This window comes from Dasypus novemcinctus, chromosome 13 (genome assembly GCF_030445035.2).
Source record: "Dasypus novemcinctus isolate mDasNov1 chromosome 13, mDasNov1.1.hap2, whole genome shotgun sequence".
NCBI lineage: Eukaryota > Metazoa > Chordata > Mammalia > Cingulata > Dasypodidae > Dasypus > Dasypus novemcinctus.
In genome coordinates, this window is record NC_080685.1 from 99,949,449 (window position 1) to 99,962,379 (window position 12,931).

The following is a 12,931-nucleotide window of genomic DNA, read 5'->3' on the forward strand; positions in this document are numbered from 1 at the left end:
TTTCTCTTTAAGTTTTCCTGTGTCACTCTTTTCTCTCCCATTGTCCCTGCTGCAGCAGACTCCAGATGATTTTTGGGCTCCAGATAGAGTGTAACTCCTCGATTTTTTTCCCCCATAAGCCAAGCTTCTTCTGACCTCCAGGCTTTCCTATATACTACATGCCATTCCCTCTACCTGAATCACTTGGCCTGCTCTGATTTTGACCTCACTGAAAGTTTCTAAACACAATCACCAACTGAGACCTCTCTCTCACCACACTTCTGCTCACCCCGTATGTTCTCACCATAGCAAATTTCTCACATCTCTACATCTCTGTAACTCACAATTCTATTCTTTGCTACCATGATCCATACCTTTGTTCAGCTTTAATCTACCTGGAATGCTTCTTCCACTTCCTCCCCTACCCAACTGTCCAGCAAACCAACAATCTATTTATCTTGTTAAAATGATTCAAAATCACCTACTCTTTGAATATCCTTCTCACCACCACTCATTTTAGAACTGATCACTCTTCTTTGTTTGCACTTTACTAGATCCTGTGAGACTTGATCTATCAAAGCCATTTAATGGTCATATTTGTTTCTACATCTTCCTGTCTCCTTATAGTAATAATGCATATTATATGTAATAGAAAGCTTGATAAGATCATTCCTTTATTTCTTTATCCACAAGTCATTTTTAAGCATTATGCTAAGCATTAGGAACATAAAGATCAATAATAGAGAATCACTGCACCCAAGAAGTCAAGAGAAAGGTAGAGAGACAAATATGTATATACACAACTCAGCAAGTGCCCTGTCAGAGATATTCACCAAATATTTATATTCAGGTCATAGAGAAAGAAGAACCAATTCAGTTAGTATCATCAGCACCTCATACTGTACCTGACATATTTCCTCAGTAAGTATCTGTAGTGTATTGAGGGCATCATGACTTCTTGGCAAGGAGAGAAAGAGCAAGCAGCCAGCTTACAGAATGACCCAAAGGAAGCTTCCCATTGACTTGGTTCCTTTCCCCTCTCATCCGCACCTTCGTATTCATTCAATTTTGCATCTGGACTATCTCTGCTGGGAGCATACTAAGGGACTCAAGGCAATTGCCAAAGGGTAGAGCAGCTAATCCCTATTCTGCCAGTAAGTTTGTGGAACTCTCTGCCAGACTTTGCCTCAGCCGGGAACTCAAAATCCTTTATTTGAAATTGAGGCCAGCCGATGTGTGGCAAGAAATAACTAATCAAACCATGGCCTTCAGCCACATTAAAGAGCCCAGCACGAGCGCCACATCTCCCGTTCAGCCTTCTCAGAATCTATCAGTCATCAAAAACTGATGGAGCCAAAATGGTGCAGGACCTTCTCTAGTCCAAAAGCACCTGAGGAATTTATAAACAGAGAGATCTTTGTTTGAATCACAGCTTCACACAGTCCTCGGCATCTCTGAGCTTCAAATGCTTCATCTGCACAATGAGGATAACTTCCTAAAAGTACTGCTCTACAGGATAATGATATATAAATCTTGAGATATTGCCAACCAGCCCAGAAGAAGAAAATTCAGGTTGGATCGATGGCCCTGGCCAGTTGAAGTTGGTTTGTGGTTGGACTCACTCCCAATGCTCTAAATTCCAATATAAGCACCACAGAGTCTTCATCCATCTGAAGTCAGGTGCTTCACATGCAATTCTACTCAGCTCTTATTTTCTTCACCACAGGTAACCCTGGTTAGTTCAAATATAGCACCAGCATTGAGAAAAAGGGGGCGGAAATGGTTTCCTCCTATGGCCCCTTATTAAAAATTATCCAGGGAGGGGGTGTAGCTCAGTGGTTGAGCATCTGCTTCCCGTGTACAAAGTCCCAGGTTCAATCCCTGGTACCTCCAAAAAATTATCCATTCTTCCTTATTTGTAAGATGAGGCAAAGAGCAAAGAAAGACAGTGAAGTGGAAGAAGAAGAGAGCAAGTGAAAAAAGAAAATAAGGCAAGAAGGCAGGAGATGGGGTCCATATTAGTCTATCGCATCTCTAAGACAAGGGACAAGGAACCATAGGACTTACACACACACACACACACACACACACACCTACACTAATAAAATGTTACAATTTGCCTCCCCTAGAGGACCAGAGGATGGTTACCTCAAACAGGAACTGGATCCCCACTAATCTCTGAGAGTCTAACAATGGTTCCATTTTTGTGATTATTCCTAACAAGTAATTAAATTGGTTTCTTTTTTATTTCCTGATGAGAAAATTTAATTACTAACATCACCAAAATGTTCTCCCTCACTGGAAAAGTCCCCAGATTTTTCAAGTATTTGAGTTTACATGACTCAATTTGGAGTTGGTTTTAGGAGAAGTAGTGTTGTTTTTTTATAAAGGAAATAGTTATACCAAAGCTTAGCATTCTACTCTCTGTAGGACAATATAAGCATTTGCCTTTCTTTCTTGAGATCTTTCTCTAATCTTTTATTCACCCTCTGTTTTAATAGTACTACTTTCCACACAACGCTTTGTATCTGCAAAAAAACATGTTTACAGATTTTTCAAAATAAATGCTGTTTCCCCAAATGTAAACCCTGGGACTCAGATGGATCCTTTGGAGATAACTACTCCACAGAAAACCAAACTTTTACAAGCCGCCTCTGGCTTCCATTTTTCTCCGAGCACAGGTCACAGGAGGTTGGGTTTGCAGATCTTTAAAGCACTTCAGCCTCCCTCCCTGCCCCCCTCCAATAAAGCAAAAACAAAATTGTGCGACAGCCAAAATGGACAAAGACATATCAACACACAGCAAATGTATATTTCTTTAAGTCAATTGCCCAGTCGCAGAAATTGAGTGCAAAAAAGACTCAGGGAGATGTATCATTCACCACTACTCCTTCTGCTACTCAGGGGAGGTTGATAATACTTCCTCCTACTTTAGGAGAGTTCATTTTCTAGGTGGAGTCTAACTCTCCAACCTTGGCACCTGCCACTGCCTGGGAACCTTTATAATAGATAAGATGTGCTCCTTCTGTTTACAATGCTCAGCTCGCTCTTCACTGGAACAGCTAAAAATCTCTTCACGAGACTAGCATCTGGCCCTGTGTGCCTTCCATTTTCCCTCTCTTCTCCAGGGACCTATGCATGCCATGATTCTTTCTCTCGGGCTGAAACCTCTCCTCTCATCTCTTTTGCAAGGCTTCTAGATGTTGGAGACCCTCTTATCCCTCTACGCGGTGCTGCGGGGAGCTGGCTACCTGGTCCCCGCACAGTACAGCTCCTCCGCCTCTCGACTCTGTGAGGCGCGGCCACCGCCAGCGTCACCTGGCAGGGTGACGCCCTCGCCGGCTCTCTGGGTGGCCGGCCTTGCTAGCAGCGCTGGAGTAACCTCTGCATCAGGAGGGTTCTTCATCTTGGTGTGACTTTCCACATCCCTCGCTACCCTAGAGTGGCCGGCGAGGCCAGCGCAGGGGCTGCAAGGAGCGGAGAGGGGCCTGACAGCTGAAAAGTGATCCTGTGACACAGAGTCTGACTGGCACTCCGTCCCTCTGTCGGGCGTCAGGGAGCTGCCTATTGGAGGGATCCCTTTGGCACCTCGAGGGGCGTCGTCCACAGAGTAATCACGGTCTTTGGTTATTTTTAAAAGTAATTCTGTGAACCCCTCCCCATTGGAGAATCTAAAATGGTACTCAGGAAATGGCAGGTAGGATAGGATGTGTTGGGTCACTGTTAGCCACTTCTCTGAGAAGAGCACTCTAAATAAGCAGGAAGAAGAAAGAAAGAAAATATGGGACCTTATCATGCAATGATGTTTTCGCTCTTCTCCTTACCGCCTCTGTTGCAAAAACACAGACACACAAACACATACACACACACTCCTTCCTTTCCTCCTTCCTTCCTCCCTCCTCCTTCCTTCTTTCCTTCCTTCGCCTCAGATCAATCACCAAGTGCTTGCTTTATATGCTATAAATGATTTGTTTTGCATAATTTTTACAAAAGTTATTCCCATACAACATCTAAGTATTCAGCCGATAATTAAAATTCATTCATTTAAAGAAACACCACAAGAGGACATTTTCCTAAATTCAAAGTCTTATTTTATTTTTAAATGGGGCATTCTTTTTAATTGAATCTGTAGTATCAGCACACAATTTATTGGGCTCAGAGTCAGTCTGCTTTGGTTGGAATATCCCAGCTCTGCCACATCTAACTGTGTGACTTTGAACAAGTTACTTTGCATCCCAAAGGCTCCATTTCTTCACTGCTAAAATGGTTATAATAATGTTAACTACCTCATTCTGTTAGGGTGAGGATAAAATTAATCAACACATATAAAGCACTTTTAACAGCCTGGTATTTAGTAAGTATATAAATTTTTTTGATGATGATGATGATGATACTGGTCTTGACTTTTTATTGAATACCTATTATGTGCTTAGAGCTTTGCTAGGCAGGTGAGGGTATGAGGGAACAAGTTAGCTATTGTCAGTTGCCCTGACAATTTACTGATGTGATTGCTCCTGTAGATACGGCTCTGTGGGCACCAACATACCTCTGGACTCTGCAGGGCACCTGATAGAATTTCTGTGACACCATTGTTCTGCATATGACTATCATTGTGAGCGTCTGCAAATTCTTCCAAGTGAACTTAAGACTCCTCAAGGAACACTGGGTAGAGAACACTGTACAAGAATCCTTTCTCATGAAGCAACATTGCAAAGTGTGTATAAAGAAAGAATGGACTTCAGTACAGTCACACCTTCCCCCTCTTCTCTAAGGAGCCTTGACTCCTTCCTTCTTTCCATGATACACCAAAGAGGAAGATAACCTCTCTCAGTTTCCCCAAAAGCATGGCTCCTAGTGCACAGCAATAAATGTCTGTTGAATGAAATTATTAGCCAGCAGACAAATTAAGATAACAAATTTTCAAACAAACAGTCCCCATCTAGGGAATCATTTCTTTGTCTCAACAATGTTTCGGGAAAATGGCTCAGAGGCTTGCAGCCATCTCTGGTAGAAATCCCCTGGAACCCTCTCAGTGACTGCCCCACCGACATGTCAACTACCTCTTCTTCTAGGATATCACCAATCAGCACTTCATGCTTACCCGTAGATAGGCTAGTGGTCTTTCAAGTGTTTAGAAAATCGATGGCGGTGGACTTGGCCCAGTGGTTAGGGCGTCCGCCTACCACATGGGAGGTCCGCGGTTCAAACCCCCGGCCTCCTTGACCCGTGTGCAGCTGGCCCGTGCACAGTGCTGATGAGCCCAAGGAGTGCTGTGCCACGCTGAAGCGGACAAAGAAGACGAAGCAGATAGACACAGAGAACAGACAACCGGGGCGGGGCACAGGGGAGAGAAATAAATAAATAAAAGTTTCAAAGGGAAAAATACTTTTTTAAAAAAGTGTTTAGAAAAATGAACTGTAGCTTCTCATATCAAAAAGTTTGGGGACCCTTGGCCAATAGCTAATGTCATGTCAAAATGAGCTTTGACAGGCTCTATAAGTAATTACCCTTCTTTCCCTCTTAAATAATTCCTCTCATCTGCTAAGTTTTGCATATTCACAAAGCACTTTAATTCCAATTATTTCATTTAATTTTCACAACTACCATGTGCATTAAGCAAGATATGCATATCAGTAACGATAATAACATGATAATAACAATAATAAAATAACGATAATAATAATAATAATAATAATAAACTTTGAGCACTTTATGTACCAGATGCTTTTTGCAGATTAGCTTGTCATACCAATCTTATGATTATACTAATTGAAAGATGAGGAAACCATAGCTCAGAGGGTTTCAGGAATTTGTCCCTGTTTTACAGATGAGAGTTATAGTGACCAACCCCAGCAAGTGCTATTTTCAGGCCCAGAAGCAAGTTCTCCAATTCCTTTTCCAAGGCACCTTGCTGATTTTCAGCATCACCAAGACACCTAAGGTGAGTGTCAATTGCGGGACCTAAGAACATCTGGTGCAAATTTTAGCCACAAAGAGGTCAGTCACAGTGGTCAATAAACTGTGCCTGCAGGTAAAGATTTGTTCACAGGCACAAAGGCCTCTCATGACCAAAGGCAAAGTACATGATCCCAGGTGGAAATTACTGAGAGGAATCCTTTTCTTCTGAGACTAGAGCTCAGATCTATAGCTAGTTAGCACCAGTTGCACTGGCAAGCTCTGTCTACTAAATGCAAACCAGGGCATTTGGCAATGGCTCTTAAATTTGGCTCACTCCACACCTCTCCTGGACCCAGGAGATAACATAACCAAATGTTTTCCAATGCTGAAATAAATGAGTATTTTGCAGGTAGGAGGAAATGCAAACATCTCTCCTACAGGGGGCTCGCTCAATCCCATCCCAAGGGCAAGATGGCTCTCTTCTTCCCAATGCATCAAAAGGTTAAATCTGAACAAGAGCCCTGGTAAATGGTCACAATGCAAACAAAGTCATGTAAATAAATGCATCTCTGATCTATGAAGCCCGGAGATGCCAAATATACCATCTGCACCATTTCTCATGATTACTTGATTTTTTTTTTTTTTTTGCATGTCTCAAGCAATGAGAATGACTATGTTTATGCAGACTAAGGCATACATCAGTCGACACTCTTGGAAAAACTGTTTTCAAATTTCAGACTCACAGACCCAAGTGCAATTTGAGTTTTTCTATGTTAGGTTGAAGATGAAAGAGAGGGATCTCACTAGAAAGTAATAGGGCATACGTCCAGGGCCTAAGAGGGTACTGGCAATTTAGCACTGTTTAGTGGGTTCTGAACTGTATTTGCAATCTATCTCACCTTGCCCATTCGTTCGTATTCACATAGCAAAACCATTATTACCATCTAATTATATTAGGAGCTGTGTTCAGTGTTAAAGGTGCAAAGAGAAGTAAAATATGATGCCTCCCTTAGAGGGACATCACTTGTGTTGTCAGAATTTGTTTGGCATGATTTACAAACTTCTTGAAAAATAAAAACCAGGGGTCTGCAATGAGAATCAAATGTGGAGCTTCTTAAAAATACAGATGACCAGGATTTATCCCTGCAGTTATTTATTAATAGGTCTAAGGTCAGATATCTGTATTATTTTATAAATGAAACAAAATGAAGCTTTTAGGTCACGGGTCAGAAAGTGTCTTCTGGAAAGACCCAGATAGTAAATATTTTCAGCTTTGCCCATTTTACAGTTTCTGTTGCAACTTCTCAACTCTGCCATTCAAGCTGGAAAGCAGCCACAAAGAATTAGAGAAAGAAAGGCTGTGGTTGTGTTTGAATAAAACTTTATAAAAATAGGCTGTGGGCTGGATTTGGCCTGTGAACTACAGTTTGCCACCTCCTGTTCTAGATGATTTTTATAGTCAACTCAGCTTCATCTATTTGTCTGTAAATTATCTTCATTTTGGAGGGTGGGTGGCAGGCACCACCACAGATGTGAAAGGGGAAAGGGGGTTGCTTTTACCTTTTAAACATTTTTCAATCAAGACAGTAATATTGTTTTTCCCATCCACATCATAGCACAGAAAATTAGATTTTTATCATTACTTGAATGCAATCTGTGTATACTTACATTGAATCAGACCAAATCCTTTTCAGAGATCCGTAATTTAAGTGCCATTCTCTTTGGGGATGAGGAATGTTTTCTAGATAGAGTCTACTGCAAGGAATCAGTCTGCTTATACTCTGTTTATCAGAGATCAGAAAAAATGCTTATGGATATTTCTCAGTTATTAGATATATCTCTGTATCTTATGATCAGGTATAAAAAAAAAAGAGGAATAATTGTCTCTGAAGAAATGCTCAAATTTCAAGCCTAGGCCTAAGCTTTTAATTTATTTATTATTATATTTGATAGGTTCAAGGAAAACAAATGAACTTTTGACTATAAAATCTTTGATGTTCTTTTCAGTTCTAAGATTCTGAAATGCTTTTCTTATTGAAAGGCTAATTCACTTCAACAAATATTTATGAAAGAACAACTTTGGGTCTAGTATTCCAACTCTTGAGTAATACTCTATTGTGTGGGGGAAAGAAAAAAAATACCTATAACATAAGTAATAAGTGCTACAGTAGGGGAGCATAGCGGCAGGGACAATTAATTCTTCTTGAATGGGGGTCAGGGAGGGGAGCAGTCCTCAGTACAACTGCGGGGGCAATGGGCAGTTAAGGAGAAGGACTTTTAAACGGGTTATTTCAGTAAGCATCAATGACCATTTACTGCATAAGCTACAAAATCCTAAGGCCCAAAAGTGATAAGAATTTGTTCCCCAATGTTCACTGCTTCACTGTGAAAACTAAGGCAATGATTTTGTGACTCCTTTTTTGGAAAAGCATTTCAGAAATCATGCAAGGGGAAGAAAACATCCTTCCAAGCACCTTTATCACCACGAAGCAGACTTTTCTCTCTCCTAATGGTAAAAGTGTTGGACTAGGTATCAGCAGCCGGAAAGCAGCTGGCCCTTCACTAGGGAGAAAACCAGACTAAGGACAGAGAAAACGGACAGAAGTACACTCTCCTGATTTTTTTTTTTTGATCATATACTCGTTTAGTATAAAACAGCTATATTTTTTCTGTCCTGTTCACAATTATCTTTCTAAAATTTATTTCATTCCCGCTTAGCTATACACCAATTAGAATATTTAGTCCACTATTTCCCAGTAATTTTATTTTAAATTTAGGACCCAAATCCTTGTTTATATATAAAAACCTGTGTCTTATTCAAAACAAATAAAAAGAGAACACTCATTATAAAAATCATTTGATATTACCATTAACAGCAAAAGACTGCATTGCCATTGAGCACTTTTCCTTATTTAGACATAGTGTTTAGCTCTTTTTCTTTATAGGGTGGGTTTGGATAGTTTAGCCTCAGAGAAGCTGAAGAAAGGAATAAAAAAAACCTCTAGGTATAATCTAGGGAAAAATCTGAAATGTTAAGAATTACATGGTCGCCCATTATTGCCCTTATCTTTTAATAATGGAACCACAGCTAAGAGCACCATGCAACAGAGCATTCTTGTATTTTTTAAATTTTAAATTGCAAGTGTCCAATTATGCACAAGGTTCAAGGCAGAAATGAACTGAAGGAACTCCCTTTAAAATTCCTTTAAAAATCAGGACAAAGAATGTCATATAACTAAACTAAAATGTTTTAAAAAGAAAAGTATTATGCATGTTGCATGGTGGAAGATCTGAGTTTTATTAATGCAAGTTTTAAATGCTGATTAATCCTCGTGAGAGTCAGTTTCCCAAAGCATTGGACTGTATTCAAGTATTTTTCAAAACCGCACATCATTTCCATTATTCTGAATATTAATTGAACAACATTATAACTAAGGATACAAAGCAAGATTTAAAACATGATTACAACTAACTGCCAGTGCTCACATCTAAATAAGTCACTGGAAATTCAAGCTTAGAAGAAAAAAATGTTCATCTGTCATATCAGAATAGCAAAACTCTCTCTCAGCCTTTTTCACAAGGGAATTTGGTGCTTTAGGATGTGAGAAACCTCCAGTCATGACTTAGTCAATATACTTAGATGGGCAATTCTGGATTAGAAATCAGAATTACAATTTTGACTTGCAATTTGGGACAATGTTAAAGACAGTATCTTTTGGGGGGAATATTATCTAGTCGATAGAATTTTCCCATCTCTTTATTTTCTATTTCGCATTCCATCTCTGTCTATACTTACAAATCAAAGAATTACCCAAATTCAATCAAACAAAACACTATGTTTTCAAAACAACTCATTAGGCGCAGACAGAGTCAAACAACTGCAGCAACCAATGTCTTCTTTTCACAATAATCAATTGTTTGTCTACATTCAACTTCTTTCATCTCCCAAATCCAGTTTGGGGGTGGATAAAATCCCCATTTCCGCCACCAGAAGCAGTGTAAAATATTGGCTCCTGTTACCACCATGGGGATTTTAGTTTTGTTTTTTCTCCTTAAATGGTTGCTGTGTATCTGCGTGATAGCTCTTTGTTTGAAAAAGATGCAACAGCCACCCTCACATCTAATTCTAATGAGATAAATGGCATGATGAAGGGAATATTAAAAATTTACAGCCCTCTTTACTAAGTTTATTTGTCAGCCATGCGTGCTGAATATTGCATAGCGCACACACACAAAAGCATACCGTCCTAATGATGAAAAAGATATGAGGAGATAATGATGCAATCATAACACGTCTGATGGAGTTTGCATAGCTCGCTTGTTGTTTGGCACGTCATTTAATTGTATTGCGCCAAACTGGCAGAATCACACAATATGTTAGTGTAAAGGGTCCACACTTTAAGGGGGAAATCTAGAAGTGTTAACTATACACTGTCTAATTATACAACCTTACTGTCCCAGAATGTGATTTCCGAAACCATTTCTGACATATGGGAAAAGGGTAGAACAGCTGGTCATTAAGGTTTTCTCAAGACTATTTAGCAACACACTTGAATGTAATTAAAGTGAGACACTAAATACTGCACTTGTGGTACAATGTATTTTTAATTTTTATGGCATGTGGTAAAATAAATAGAGGCAAAGCATTCAAGTTTCTTCCCTCGGCATCCAACTTGTCAAAGATGCAGTGTGGGTTTGTGTTTGGCTGATTGAATGCAGAGTCCTGCTGTAAGTCAAAGACATCCATCTGAGGTTTACAAGAATTCCTTAAAGGGACTGGATTTGGCAATTTGCAAAATATTGGAGACCCCAGACAAAGGCTGACATGAAGGCATTTGTTCATCTCTTCATTCATTCATCAGAAATGACCTGGCATTGTGTTAGATGATGTAGACAGTGCCCCTGCCCTCAAGTTGCTCACAGCTTACTGTGCTTAAAATACAGAGTGATGGGAGGTCGTAAAAGGGGATTACGGGAGTACTGAGCAGGGCACGTGGTCCAGACTGGAGGTGTCAGGCAGTTTCCTGAACAGGAATTATCTAGGCAGCTAAGAAATGATGGGGCCAGGCATGAGGTGTACAGGGCAGGGTAGAAGGGTATGGCATGCAGCAGAAGGATGATTCAAGCAAAAGGAGCAGCTGAAGTAGGGGCTTGGAAATTAAAGAGAATATTATAATATGGATGTAATCTTAAAATTTATTGAACACCTACAACGTTTTGGCACTGGGCTAAGCCGTTGACATATCTTTTCTCATTCAATCCTCACAGCAGCCCTATGAAGGAGGTACTATTATTATCCATACTTTACAGAAGAGGAAACTAACTGAGGATCATCAGTGGCAAAACAGTGGGTGCCTGAACCAGGATTCAAAGGTTTGTCTGAGGCCCAAGTCAATCTTTTCTCTGTATTGTCTTCACTAATTCACGTGTATTTAGTATATGAATTTAGTTTTCAAAGACCCTAGTACGTAAATTCATTAATCCTTATAAAGATGAAAAGACAAGTTATAGACTGGGGGGAAATATTTGCAAAACTTATATAAAATTCTCCGAACGCTCAACAGTAAGGAACTAATCACCCAGTTCAGTAAATGAGCAAATTATTTGAACAAACACTTCACCAAAGAAGATATATGATGGTAAATAAACACATGAAAAAAATGTTCAACATCATTAGCCCTCAGGGAAATGCAAATTAAAATCACAAGAAAATACTGCTACACCCCTAATAGAATGGCTAAAGTTAAAATATTCATATAATGATGATGATGACAGTACCAAGTGCTAGCAAGCATGTAGAACAACTGGAACTCTCATACCTTGCTGGTGGGAACACACAATTGTACAGACACTCTGGAAAAGGTTCGCAGTTTCTTACATAGTTAAATATACACTTATCGTATGATAGAGAAATCCCACTCCTAGGAGTTTACCCTAGGGAAATGAAAATTTATGTTTGTCCAAAAACCTGTACTTGATTATTTAGAGCAACATTATTCATAATCTCCAAGAACTGGGAACAATCCAAACGCCCTTCAACAAGTGAACTGATAAACAAAGGCATACATCCATTCATTGAAATACAGCTCAACCATGGAAAGGAATGAACTAGTTATACAAGCAACAACATGGAACTCGAAGGCATGATACTGAGGGAGAGAAGCCAGTCTGAAAAGATCACACAAGATTACATGCTGTATGGCATCTGAAAAAGGCAAACCTCAAAGAGATGGAGAGCAGCTCAGTGGTTACCATGGGTTAGAGGTGGAGGGAGACAATTTGACTATAAAGGAGCAGCACGAAGTAACTTGGGGGGATGGGGGGACAGTTCTGGATCCTGATTGAGGTAGTGGTCATATGAATGTATACACTGGTAGTACACACAGAACTATACACCAAAAAAAAAAAAAAAAGACAATTTTACTATATCTAAATTAAAATACTAAAAGCCCCACGAAGTAGGAATTTTTATTTGGGTTTTCCAAATAGAAGCTCCTGAAATACTAAATTGGGTACTAGGAATTTCTTTGTAAGGTGATCCCAAGAATCACACATGAAGAAATGCAGGAAGTGAGACAGGGACATGAGAAAAGCTCATAAAGGTGCATTAGTGTGGGGGTTTTTTCTGTGGATAACTTGGGCTTAATCTCCCTGAAGATCCTCTGAGAAACAGTCTGAAATGTATCTCAAAATCACTGCACTTGAAGGAAAGAAAGTTGAGGCATGTATCTATTGCCTCCCGCTTTCCATTTGGCTGAGGGGTTGCCCGGAGGAAGCATAAACTCCCTGTGCTTCTAAGTTTTGCAAGTCCCTTTGGAAAAAAATCAGGCAAGGAAGAAGAAAGATGCAGGTCCTTGACATCAGAAGATGTCAACATGCTAGGGACTGTCTATTACTGTTATCAGCCCAACAGCAGCATCTGCTAACAGGGTGATAGTAATAGATGTTCTACATGTTTGGCTTTGCAACAAATGGTGGGGATATTTACCAAATGAATAAAAGAAATGCATACAATATTGATAATAAGAATTCTAATGATTAATGAAAGCACTTA

The 12,931-nt window shown here is 39.8% G+C and overlaps 1 long non-coding RNA gene and 1 other non-coding gene across 2 annotated transcripts in view; one reads left to right on the plus strand and one right to left on the minus strand.

Annotated features, from left to right (window-relative positions):
• LOC105747345 (uncharacterized) overlaps positions 1 to 12,931 on the minus strand; it is a 185,092-nt gene that overhangs the window by 24,997 nt on the left and 147,164 nt on the right. The window lies entirely within an intron of this gene.
• TRNAG-CCC (transfer RNA glycine (anticodon CCC)) lies at positions 1,801 to 1,872 on the plus strand. The gene has a single exon. It is a non-coding gene; the product is annotated as a tRNA-Gly (tRNA).